Genomic DNA, 12,272 nt, shown 5'->3' with positions numbered 1-12,272 from the left:
GTCCGCACCCAGAGCCACATCCATTTATTGCTATTTCCTCCAACCACCAAAATAATGCACTCACATCTACTTATGATGTCACTATCCATTACATAACTACCAATCACGTTCATCCGCAGGAACTAGTCACAGTTTGTGGCTCCATTATCTAATGTTATCAATCTATTTATGTTTTTTAAAAATTATATATATTTTTAAATCCTTTTATTTATTTATGTATTTATCTACATACCAATTGATACTCACACCCTATCTGACCCATATAATTTAACATGGGAATACATATGAATTGACCGACTTCTATTTATCTATTTATATATTTATGTATTAATTCAGGCTCACATACACAATTTAATATGACGACATATGAAAACGGATTATTTTTATCAAATTGTTGTGTTTTTGAGAACCATTAACTATACGCCTACGCATTCATTTTCTTTGAAGCTTATTCCTTATAGGCCTCTTTGCTCTATAGAGTCTTTATCCATCCAGAAAGACATTTATATATATATATATATATATTTTTTTTTTTATATTATTATATTTTTCTTCTCTTCTACATTTTGTTTTTTGAACATAGCACGCACCCCGAAAAGTGTTGTCTCTCAATAAACCTGTACTTTTCAAATCCGGTTGTGATTTGCGCCTCACGTCCACCAGCTCACCAGACCACAAAAGTGGTGACGGCATCGTCATTATTTCTAGTAATCAACCAAGTGGCGACATGGCCCTTGCCCTAGGTTCTTTTGGACACGGCAGCTCCAACCTGATACCTAGTTCATCCAGCGGACCTTCATCACGGTTGCACCCAATTCAGTGCAACTTAAACAGGTGAGCATCACATATTCACCTTAATTTGAAGGATGCTGATTCATCTTTACTTATTTACCCTATGAGAGCCTTTCTCATTCTGTGGCCACATATTTGCGGCCAGTAGTGTGGCATCAGAGCAGGTGCTGCTTAGTGTGAAGGGGGCCAAAGTTACCCTAAGAAAAACTTGCCTGTCCACCCAAAATGTGGAGAGACTGACCTTAGTCAAGATGTTTCAGGCGTGGATCAGCCAGGATTTCCACCCACCAATGCCTGATACATCAGACTAGATCATCCATTGTGCCACACCAACACTTTGACAAAAGAGACCGGTTTCTTGTGGCTACCTGCCTTAGCTACTATTCTGATGCTGCCACCCTCCTGATGCCACACATCTGATGCCAAGTGCTCCTTCTTTCACCCACCATCTTCAGCTGGTACTGGCATTGCCACCCAGCTCCCCACTCTGTCACCGGGTCACTCTGTGGTCTCCTGATTCTTTCTGCCACCTCCACACTATGTCACCTTGCAACTCTTTGGTCTCCTGATGCTGCCGCCACCTCCACAATATGTCACCTTGCCACTCTGTGTTCTCCTGATGCTGCTGCCACCTCAACACTGTCACCTTGCCATTCTGTTGTCTCCCTATGCCTGCTGCCAACTCCACACTGTCATTATGCCACCTTGTGGCCTCATCCTGATGCTGCTCCTGCCTCCACCTCCTCACTCTGTCATTGTGCCACTCTTTGGCCTCCTGATGCTGCTACTGCCACCTACACACTGTCATTGTGCCACTCTGTGGCCTGTTGATGCTGCTGCCACCTCCGCACTTTCATTGTGCCACCCTGCGGCCTCCTCTTGATGCCGCTGCCTCCACCAGCATACACTGTGCCATGGTGCCACTCTGTGGCCTCCAGAAAATGCTGCTTCCACCTCCATACTCTGTCATTGTGCCACCCTGTGGCCTCCTCCTGATGCTGCTGCTGCCACCTCCACGCTCTGCCAATGTGCCACTCTGTGGTCTCCTCATGATGCTGCTGCTGCCACCTCCACACTGTCATTGTGCCACCCTGTGGCCTCCTCCTGATGCTGCTGCTGCCACCACTTCCACACTCTGTCATGATGCCACTCTGTGGCCTCCTGATGCTGCCGCCACCTCCACACTGTCATTGTGCCACCCTGTGGCCTCCTCCTGATGCTGCTGCTACTGCCACCTCCACATTATGTCACTCTGTCAATCTGTGGCCTCTTGATGCTGCTACTGCCACCTCCACACTGTCATTGTGCCACTCTGTGGCCTCCTCCTGATGCTGTCACCTCCACACTGTCATTGTGCCATTCTGTGGCCTCATAATGCTGCTTCCACATCACTATGTCATACGGCCACTTTGTGGACTTCTCATGCTGTTCCCACCCTCCCCACTTCATGACTGGGCCACTATTTTGCCTTTCAGCTTGGCTGAAATCATCATTTATTTGACCCTTCTTTTGATCTGTCAAAAGGAAGGAAAAATGAGATGCACAACAGATCCTGTCTATGTAACAGCTGTAAGGCCTGCATGACATGGTCCCTATCTTGCATCAGAATTGGTTTTTGATTTGGTAGCCAAAAGCAGGAGTGGGTACAAAACACAGAAGGCATCCAAATATTCCATTCACGTGTCATCCCTGTTTTGCAGCAACTTGCTAACCGGGAAGATGTTCCGCAGTAACATCACTGGCAGTCTGGCAAAGTGTACACCATTAATCACTTTATCAATAGTGAGTAGCGGGAGGTGCCATATTCGTTTTCGACGAAATTTGCGAATATTCGCTAGAATATTCATTTCACATTCATCGAAATCGAATATTCGTCATTTTTCTAGTTATCACGATTATTATGCGATTTAAATAATTGCGTATTGCCATTGTAACTTAAGGCTACTTTCGTATTGGTTTGATATCTAGAATTAGCGAAGATGACGAATATGACTAATGTATTCGTCATATTCCTCAAAACGAAGATAACAAAGTATTCTCCATCTTCGTTTTAGCTACCTATTCGTCAACTTCGCTAATTCTAACAATCATATAGGAAAGTTTACTATAGAGACAGCTAAGTTTAATTCGCTATGCGATTATATTACTTTGCTTTTTTTAAATAAATAGAATAATTATAATACTTGATAATTATTATAATTATTCTATTTATAAAAAAAGTTATATAATCGCATAGTGAATTAAACTTAGCTGTCTCTATAGTCAACTTTCCTATTTGATTGCTAGAATTAGCGAAGTTGATGAATATGGAGCTAAAACGAAGATGGAGAATACTTTGTTATCTTCGTTTTGTGCAATATGACGAATACATTCGTCATATTCGCTAATTCTACCAAGCCAACCATAGTAAACCAGGTCCAAGTTGAAATCGCAATGCGATTAATTCAAGTTATAATAATTGAATTGAAAATTCAACTTAGAGCTGTGTTTCTAATGGGTCAGCTTGCTAGAATTAACAAAGAATATGGAATATAGCAGTGCTACGTTGAAATCGCAATTCGATTAATTCAAGTTATAATAATCGAATTGGGATTTCAACTTGGACCTGGTTTACTATGGTTGGCATGGTAGAATTAGCGAATATGACGAATGTATTCGTCATATTCCACAAAACGAAGATAACGAAGTATTCTCCATCTTCGTTTTAACTCCATATTCGTCAACTTCGCTAATTCTAGCAATCAAATAGGAAAGTTGACTATAGAGACAGCTAAGTGTAATTCACTATGCGATTATATAACTTTTTTTATAAATAAATAGCAAATTACACTTAGCTGTCTCTATAGTCAACTTTCCTATATGATTGCTAGAATTAGTGAAGTTGACGAATAGGTAGCTAAAACGAAGATGGAGAATACTTTGTTATCTTCGTTTTGAGGAATATGACGAAAACATTTGTCATATTCGCTAATTCTACCAAGCCAACCATAGTAAACCAGGTCCAAGTTGAAATCGCAATTCGATTATTATAACTTGAATTAATCGAATTGCAATTTCAACTTAGCACTGCTATATTCCATATTCAATTCTAGCAAGCTGACCCATTAGAAACACAGCTCTAAGTTGAATTTGCAATTCGATTATTATAACTTGAATTAATCACATTGCGATTTTAACTTGGACCTGGTTTACTATGGTTGGCTTGGTAGAATTAGCAAATATGACGAATGTATTCGTCATATTCCACAAAACGAAGATAACGAAGTATTCTCCATTCGACAGCAAACAAAATTGCGGAATGGATGCGGACCCATTTTGCGGACGTGTGAATGGAAAAGATATCCCTCAAAATGAAAATAAATTAAATTATTGAGAAGGCAGTGGCGCTCCAGCAGCGGAGCAGCCTTCTCACTTATTACTGCTGGCCCAGTGACGTCACGACTAGTATCAACTAGCATGGGTGGGGCTATAATCCTTTTAAGTGAACAGAGCTTAGCCCCGCCCACGCTAGTTGATATTCGTTGTGATGTCACTGAACCGGCGGTAAACAGCGAGAAGGCAGCGGCACTGCTGAAGAGCCACTGCCTTCTCAAACAGCTGATCCACGGGGGTCCTGGGTGTCTGACCCCCACCGATCAGATGCTGATGATCTATCCAGAGGATAGATCATCAGTTAAAACAAAGTGCAGAACCCCTTTAAGCAAAAAGCATAGATTTGGTAGGCAATAACAAGTGCTCAGCGGCACTAAATAAGGTGCACATCGGCACCAAATCAGAAACCATATGTTCTACCACAATCCAGGGGGTTCCAGTGCACATCCATGAATCCCGGAGGGAAAGCAAAAACCATCTATCCCTGGGCTAGATGATTAAGTGGTATTGAAGGACAGGGTGGACAGAACTGTCCTTGATATTGCCCTACAGGGGGGTGCTATTCTGGCCCTGATAGCCTAACCACCGACCACCCGCCCTGATAACAGCGACCCCGTCCGGAACCTTACCCTATATAAAAATGGCCCTAGTAAGCCCCTAGGCCCCTGACTTCCAGGTGATCACTATATAGATCTATGTGTATAAGTATATTTCACCCCTCTGTGTATCACACATACAGATAGCACACCTATACTAGTCCTTAAAATGACTTTTGTTGCCCTATTAGCTAGCATTTAGTGTACCTAATAGCCTGTACCTGCTCCACACAGCAACCTCTCCCTACACTGGCAAAACACTGAATGTAAAATTGCGGCCAGATCAGGTTTATTTATAAGGTAGGGGTTATGTCCATGTGCTGAAATGTCTCAATTGGCTGTACTGTACCACCTGATGTATGTGTCATGGGTCAAAGTTCTTCATAATGTAAAAGAATATGGCAGGCGCAAATTTCTCCATATGTTCTCATGTTCGGCGAATCGCGAACACGCAAAGTTTGCCACGAAACGACCGCCGGGCAAACCGCAAGGCCATCTCTACTGACCATGACTAATCAGAAAGTTGTTGAGCTCATTTTCATTGAATGGTAGATATATAAATATATATAATATTTTATATAAATTTAGTTTTTTCATGGAATTTTTATTGATCAATATTGATCTAAATTAAAACTTACCAGAAGACCTCATCTGACTATTAAATTTTATTTGGAGGCAGTGAGAATTGCTGGAACAGATTTGGATAACATTTTCTGCTTTCATTTGCAGCCATTGGTCTTATGACTCCTGGTCTTGTTATCTAAAAAAAAAAAAAAAAGCAAAACCAAGAAAAGTTATTATCCAGTTTCTAATTTTGTAAACAGACTATTTCAATCTAGAAAACCCCTTCTTAGAAGCTGCCGGGAAAATAGTTGCTCACAATGTGTCTGGTATCTCTGAGCCCCAAAAATAAGCGATCATTCCTAGTAACTACTTCATGTAAATTAAACTAATTTAAATGAATGGGAAACCCAGTACTAAATGGTCCTGTAAATGTCATCAGTCAATAAGCCACTTCTTGCAGTAACTTTCAGCTGTGTTTGACAGAAGGAGTTCCAAGCAGTTTCTTTTTAAATGGGTTGTCTCATCTCAAACATTAGTGGCATGTAGCCAGGATATGCCACCAATGTCAGATAGATGAGGGTTCCATCTCTGGGACCCACATCTATCTCTAGAACAGAGAGCTCAAAGTGAAGAAGAACATACTGCACATGCATGCCTACCTCTTTTCATTTCTATGGGAGTATTGTAAATAGCAAAGAGACATGCTTAACTATTTTTGGAGGCTTCATAGGAGTGAATGGAAGGTGCACCATGCAAGTGCTCCCACAGCTAAATTTACTTCTATGGAACTGCCAGAAATAGCCAAGCCAACGCTCAGCTATTTTTTCCACTCCCATAGTGGGCACTCCCAGAGGTCAGCCATGTATGCAATGTGTGCTTTTGTTCAATTTGTGAGCTTCATTCTAGAAATGGGTGCAGATCTTCAAGGTGGGACCTATCTGACATAGGTGGCATAGCCTAGGAGTATGCCACCAATGTTTGAGGAGAGACAACACTTTTCAGTCATACATATTCTTTGATAAAGCATATGTCCATGAACATGTTAACTAGAGATAAGCAAATGCAAGCTGAATAAGTGGAATTTGATCCGAATGTCAGGGAAAATTCGATTCGCAACAAATGCAAATTTTCTCACGCTTCGTGGTAACGAATCACAATTTTCCTACAATGTAGCCTACACATGTGAGGACATTAGGCTAGGAACTCTGGGAAGGTGGGATGACCCATAATGCCATGCGGGTAGCCAATCAGCAACCAGCCAGCCCTGTGATGTCACAGCTCTATAAATTCGGCGGCCATCTTAGATTCAGACATTTTCCAGTGTTTTGAGTGAAGGGACAGATGTTAAAAGGTGCTAGGGGCAGCAATCGGAAAAACCTCATTGTGAAAAAAAAAAAAAAAGATTTATTTTTTATCAGTGCAGAGAAAGGATAGGGAGGAATCATTTCACAGCATCTTAGTGCAGGGAGAAATGTCAGAAGGGGCTAGGGACAGTGCCAGAAAAGCGATTTACAAGATCAGGGAAAGAATAGGGAGGAATCATTTCATAGCATCTTACTGCAGGGAGAGATATCAGAAGGGATAGGGACAGTGCTATAGAAAAGCGATTTACAAGTGCAGGGAAAGATCATTTGGGGATCCAAATAGCCATTATACAGCTCTGTCATTTCAGCAATTTGTTCTTGTTATTGGGGTGAAAGTGCTAGCTTGAAAAGCCTTAAGTGGCCTATTTCAGCACAAAAAAAATATATATATACGCACTTCACTGTTGCAGTTATTTGTGGCCTATTTCAGTACAGAAAGAAAAATATATACGCATTTCACTTCTGCAGTTATATGTGGTGAAAGCATTTAGTGGCCTATTTAAGTACAGATAGAAAAATATATACGCACTTCACTTTTGCAGTTATTTGTAGCAAAATCGTTTAGTGGTCTATTTCAGTACAAACAGAAAAATATATACGCACTTCACAGTTGCAGTTATTTGCAGCGAAAACGCTTAGTGGCCTATTTCAGTTCAAAAAGAAAAATATATTCTCAGGTCACTTCTGCAGTTATATGTGTTGAAAGCATTTAGTGGCCTATTTCAGTACAGAAATAAAAATATATATACACTTCACTGTTGCAGTTATTTGTAGCGAAAATGTTTACTAGCCTATTTCAGTACAAAAATAAAAATATATTATCATTTCACTACTGCAGTTATATGTGTTGAAAGCATTTAGTGGCCTATTTCAGTTCAAAAATAAAAATATATTTGTCACTTTTAGGGGTGTTTTAATTTTCTTTTAATATTAATTTATTTAGTCTAGCAAAAAGTATGTCAGATAGAGAAGTGCCAGGCCATGCACAGAGGAGTGGCAGAGGCATAAATGTTTCTGGCGCAGGCAGAGGCGTGGCAGCAGGAGTCTCAGCGAGAGCCTGAGCTTCTGGTGTTGTGTCTTGACCAGCAACCCAGCGGTTCTTGATTGGTTAACTCGGTCATCCACTTCATCCCAAGTGACATCAGACACCCCCAGCCAACAGTCAGTTGGCATGGCCCGGGAGCAGGCCCTGTGTCCTCACCTGTCCTCAACCTGCCTCTGTCCTTTCCTCCACTAGGCGGGCAAGTAGTGATGAGGAGAGTGGCATGGGAGATGATATTGAGAGTGGTCAAGCTCCTGACCCAGAGACGGTTGAGGAGGACATCAATGACGTGCAGATAGTACTTGATGATGATGATGATGATGGGAGCCGGGTGACGAAGGGGCTTCATTTTTTTTTTTTTTATATAATAATGTAATATTATAAAATCCGGTGTTTCAATGATAAAATCTGCAGTGTGGAGGCCCTGTGTGGCTTCTACACACTTTCAAAATAATACTTTAGCAGGGTCAATAGATGCCAGATGAGCGGGATGCTCCATGACCTTCCCAGGAGCTTCTGTTGGGAGCAGCAGTTCATTTCTGAGATGTTCGTATAGTGTGGTGGGAATCTGAAAACCCTCCCCATCTCAGTGCACCACAGGATGTCCTCATTCCCATCCATGATGACTGGGAACTCATGATGTTTTCCCTGACGAAGAGACCAGGGGCTGATAGTTATGGTTTGAATCTTGATGAACTACGCTACTCTTCTGGGCTCCAAGCAATCTTGAAGCTTTGTCTCATTGTCTATAGCTACTAGAGAGAAAATGAAAAACAAAAAAATTTAGTGGCAATTCTGGAGGAGCTGCTCAGCCCATGACACTGTAGCGTGTCTTTAGTTAGGGGAGCAGCCCGACCGCATGTGGACCGCAGTAATCGACTAACCCCAGCAAAATATGCATACAATGGAGGATATCAACGCGGTCCACATGCACCACAAGAGCAAACTACACAGAATGTAGCAATCACGGCCTGTGGCTCACGGCCTGGCTTCATCCACATTGTACAACCACAGCATTTATGCTGGGCAATTGTGGGGAGCTTGGCTGTGAGCTGAATTATATCATCCCCAGACCGTGTTCACACCATAGTCAGAGCAGTGGTTAGGACCCCTTGCCATGCTGAGAAACCGTGACGTGGTGCATGTGGGCTCCGATATCTCCATGACTGGAACATATTGGCGAAAGTCTCAGCTTTTAATACCTTTACTTATGTCTTGCCAGCATAGTCAGTGTTATATCTGTTTGGTGCATTCTCTCTGTGTGTTCTCTATGATTGCTACATTCTGTGTAGTTTGCTCTTGTGGTGCATGTGGACCGCGTCGATATCCTCCATTGTATGCATATTTTGCTGGGGTTAGTCGATTACTGCGGTCCACATGCGGTCAGGCTGCTCCCCTAACTAAAGACACGCTACAGTGTCATGGGCTGAGCAGCTCCTCCAGAATTGAAACTAAATTTTTTTGTTTTTCATTTTCTGTCTTGTTAGATTTGAGTGTGTTTGCCTTTACTTGGCACTCTAGCACTTTTTTGCACCTGGTAACCTCCCTCACATGGTCTGGTGTGGGTGTGGCTCACGGCCTGGCTTCATCCACATTGTACAACCACAGCATTTATGCTGGGCAATTGTGGGGAGCTTGGCTGTGAGCTGAATTATATCATCCCCAGACCGTGTTCACACCATAGTCAGAGCAGTGGTTAGACCCCTTGCCATGCTGAGAAACCGTGACGTGGTGCATGTGGGCTCCGATATCTCCATGACTGGAACATATTGGCGAAAGTCTCAGCTTTTAATACCTTTACTTATGTCTTGCCAGCATAGTCAGTGTTATATCTGTTTGGTGCATTCTCTCTGTGTGTTCTCTATAGCTACTAGAGGCCTGTTAATGCCAGGCAGGTTCCCCCATATGGCTCGAAGAGCAGCTGATACCACACTTGCATCAATCTTGACAGAATTTGTCTCTAGGTGGAGAGATATTGTTTTTGGAATGCTTTCTCCATCGCAACCACGTTGTCAAATAAATAGTAGACTGGCCGATTCTTTCATGTCTTAGGGAACACCTAATTTTAAATATATTAAATATTTAATATTAAATGGAACCAAAACTTGATTAAAATTATAAAAAACTAAACTTAAATTCGCCAATATATTATCCCAATCTTCAATGGAAATTCCCGCACAATCAATTTGCCAAGCTTTGTGCTGGAGAACGTGTATTATTAAATTGTGCAGAGCTTTAGTGGCCTTCTCAGGCTGCTGCCACCTCCACACTTTGTCATCGTGCCACTATGTGGCCTTCTTATACTGCTGCCACCTCCACAATCTCTTGTCGTTGTGCTAGTCTGTGGACTCCTCATGCTGCTGACACCTCCACAACCTCTCATCGTTGGGCTACTCTGTGGCCTCCTCATGCTGCTACCACCTCCAAATCTCTCGTCGTTCTGCCACTCAGTGGCCTCCTCATACTGCTGCCAACTCCAGACTGTGTCATTGGGCCATTTGGTGGCCTTCTCCTGATGCTGCTGCTGCCAATTCTCGACCCTGTCATTGTGCCACTGGGTGGCCTCCACCTTCAGACTGTGTCATTGTGCCACTCGGTGGCTTCCTCATAATGCTGCCACCTCCAGACTGTGTCAATGTGCCACTTGGTGGTCTTCTCCTGATGCTGCCGCCAACTCCAGACTATGTCCTTGTGCCACTCAGTGGCCTTCTCCTGATGCTAAAAAGAATATGGCTGCAAACTATTATACATACAATCAATACAGCTAAGAAATGGGGGTCATTCTAAATAAAAGTGGTACAATACTGACTATAAGTGAGCAAACATATTTGATCAAACGTGTGTTGGGTCCTTCTACCAGGCGTCAAGGTGGCTTCCGCAGATGGGTCCCTAACACTAGTATACTGCCTCTCTTTGGACTTGCATAAGCCTTCAATATTCAGGGCAATGTAGGAACCAGCTACATATGTACTCTGCTCAGAAGTCCCAGGTAAATGGGCGTGTTCAGTCTAAAAGAGGTGCTACCATCATTTATTCAGCAATTTTTTTTTACTAGAACCTTCAGAAATCACAGGTGCATATCCATGAAGCAAACATCTCCTGATGCTGCCACCTCCAGACTCTGTCCTTGTGCCACTCTGTGGTCTCGTCATGCTGCTTCCACCTCACCTCTATGTCATAGGTCATTGGTCATTGTGCCAATCGGTGGCCTTCCCCTAATGTTGCTGCAGCCACCTCCAGTCTCTGTCAATGTGCCACTCGGTGGCCTCCTTATACTGCTGACAACTCCAGACTGTGTCATTGTTCAACTGGGTGGCCTTCTCCTGATGCTGCTGCCGCCACCTACAACCTCTGTCAATGTGCCACTCAGTGGCCTCCTCATACTGCTGCCAACTCCAGACTGTGTCATTGTGCCACTTGGTGGCCTTCTCCTGATGCTCCCAACTCCAAACTCTGTCATTGTGCCACTTGGTGCCCTTATCCTGTTGCTGCTGCAGTGGCCGCCAACTCTAAAGTCTGTCATCATGCCACTCGGTGGCCTTCTCATATTGCTGCCACCTCCAGACGGTCATTGTGCCACTCGGTGGCCTTCTCCTGATGCTGCCACCTCCAGAATCTGTCATTGTGTCACTCGGTGGCCTTCTCCTGGTGCCGCCTCCTCCAGAATCTATCATTGTGCCTCTCGGTGGCCTCCTTATACTGCTGCCACCTCAAGACTTTGTTATTGTGCCACTTGGTGTCCTCCTCATACTGCTGCCAACTCCAGACTGTGTCATTGTGCCACTCCGTGACCTTCTCCTGATGCTGCCAACTCCAAACTCTGTCATTGTTCCACTCGGTGGCCTTCTCCTGATGCTGCTGCCGCCACCTCCAGACTCCGTCAATGTGCCACTCAGTGGCCTTCTCATACTGCTGGCAACTCCAGACTGTGTCATTGTACCACTCGATGACCTTCTCCTGATGCTGCCAACTCCAAACTCTGTCATTGTTCCACTCAGTGGCCTTCTCTTGATGCTGCTGCCGCCACCTGCAGACTCCACCAATGTACCACTCAGTGGTCTTCTCATACTGCTGCAAACTCCAGATTGTGTCATTGTGCCACTTGGTGGCCTTCAACTGATGCTGTTGCCACCAACTCTAGAGTCTGTCATTGTGCCACTCGGTGGCCTTATCATATTGCTGCCACCTTCAGACTGTTATTGTGCCACTCGTGGCTTCTTCATACTGCTGCCACCTCCAGATGGTCATTGTGCCACTTGGTGGCCTTCTCCAGATGCTGCTGCCACCTCCAGACTATTTTATTTTTCCACTCAGTGGCCTTCTCCTGATGCTGCCACCTCCATACTCTGTCATTGTTCCACTCTGTGGTCTCCTCCTGATGCTGTCACCTCCAGAATCTGTCATTATGTCACTCGGTGTCCTCCTCATACTGCTGCCAACTCTAGCCTCTGTCATTGTGCCACTTGGTGGCCTTCTCCTGATGCTGCCACCTCCAGACTCTGTCATTGTGCCACTCTGTGGTCTCGTCATGCTGCTTCCACC

General features: G+C 43.8%; 1 long non-coding RNA gene across 1 annotated transcript in view; it reads right to left on the bottom strand.

Moving 5' to 3' along the window:
* LOC122936056 overlaps positions 1-12,272 on the bottom strand; it is a 73,045-nt gene that overhangs the window by 25,055 nt on the left and 35,718 nt on the right. Inside the window, exon 3 of the long non-coding RNA XR_006388873.1 lies at positions 5,399-5,520. This is a non-coding gene — a long non-coding RNA (uncharacterized LOC122936056). The remainder of the gene's footprint in view (positions 1-5,398; positions 5,521-12,272) is intronic.

Source organism: Bufo gargarizans, chromosome 4 (genome assembly GCF_014858855.1).
Source record: "Bufo gargarizans isolate SCDJY-AF-19 chromosome 4, ASM1485885v1, whole genome shotgun sequence".
In the NCBI taxonomy this organism is placed as follows: Eukaryota; Metazoa; Chordata; class Amphibia; order Anura; family Bufonidae; genus Bufo; species Bufo gargarizans.
Note: the sequence above shows the minus strand (reverse complement) of the source record. Positions and strands in the feature narration are given on the sequence as shown.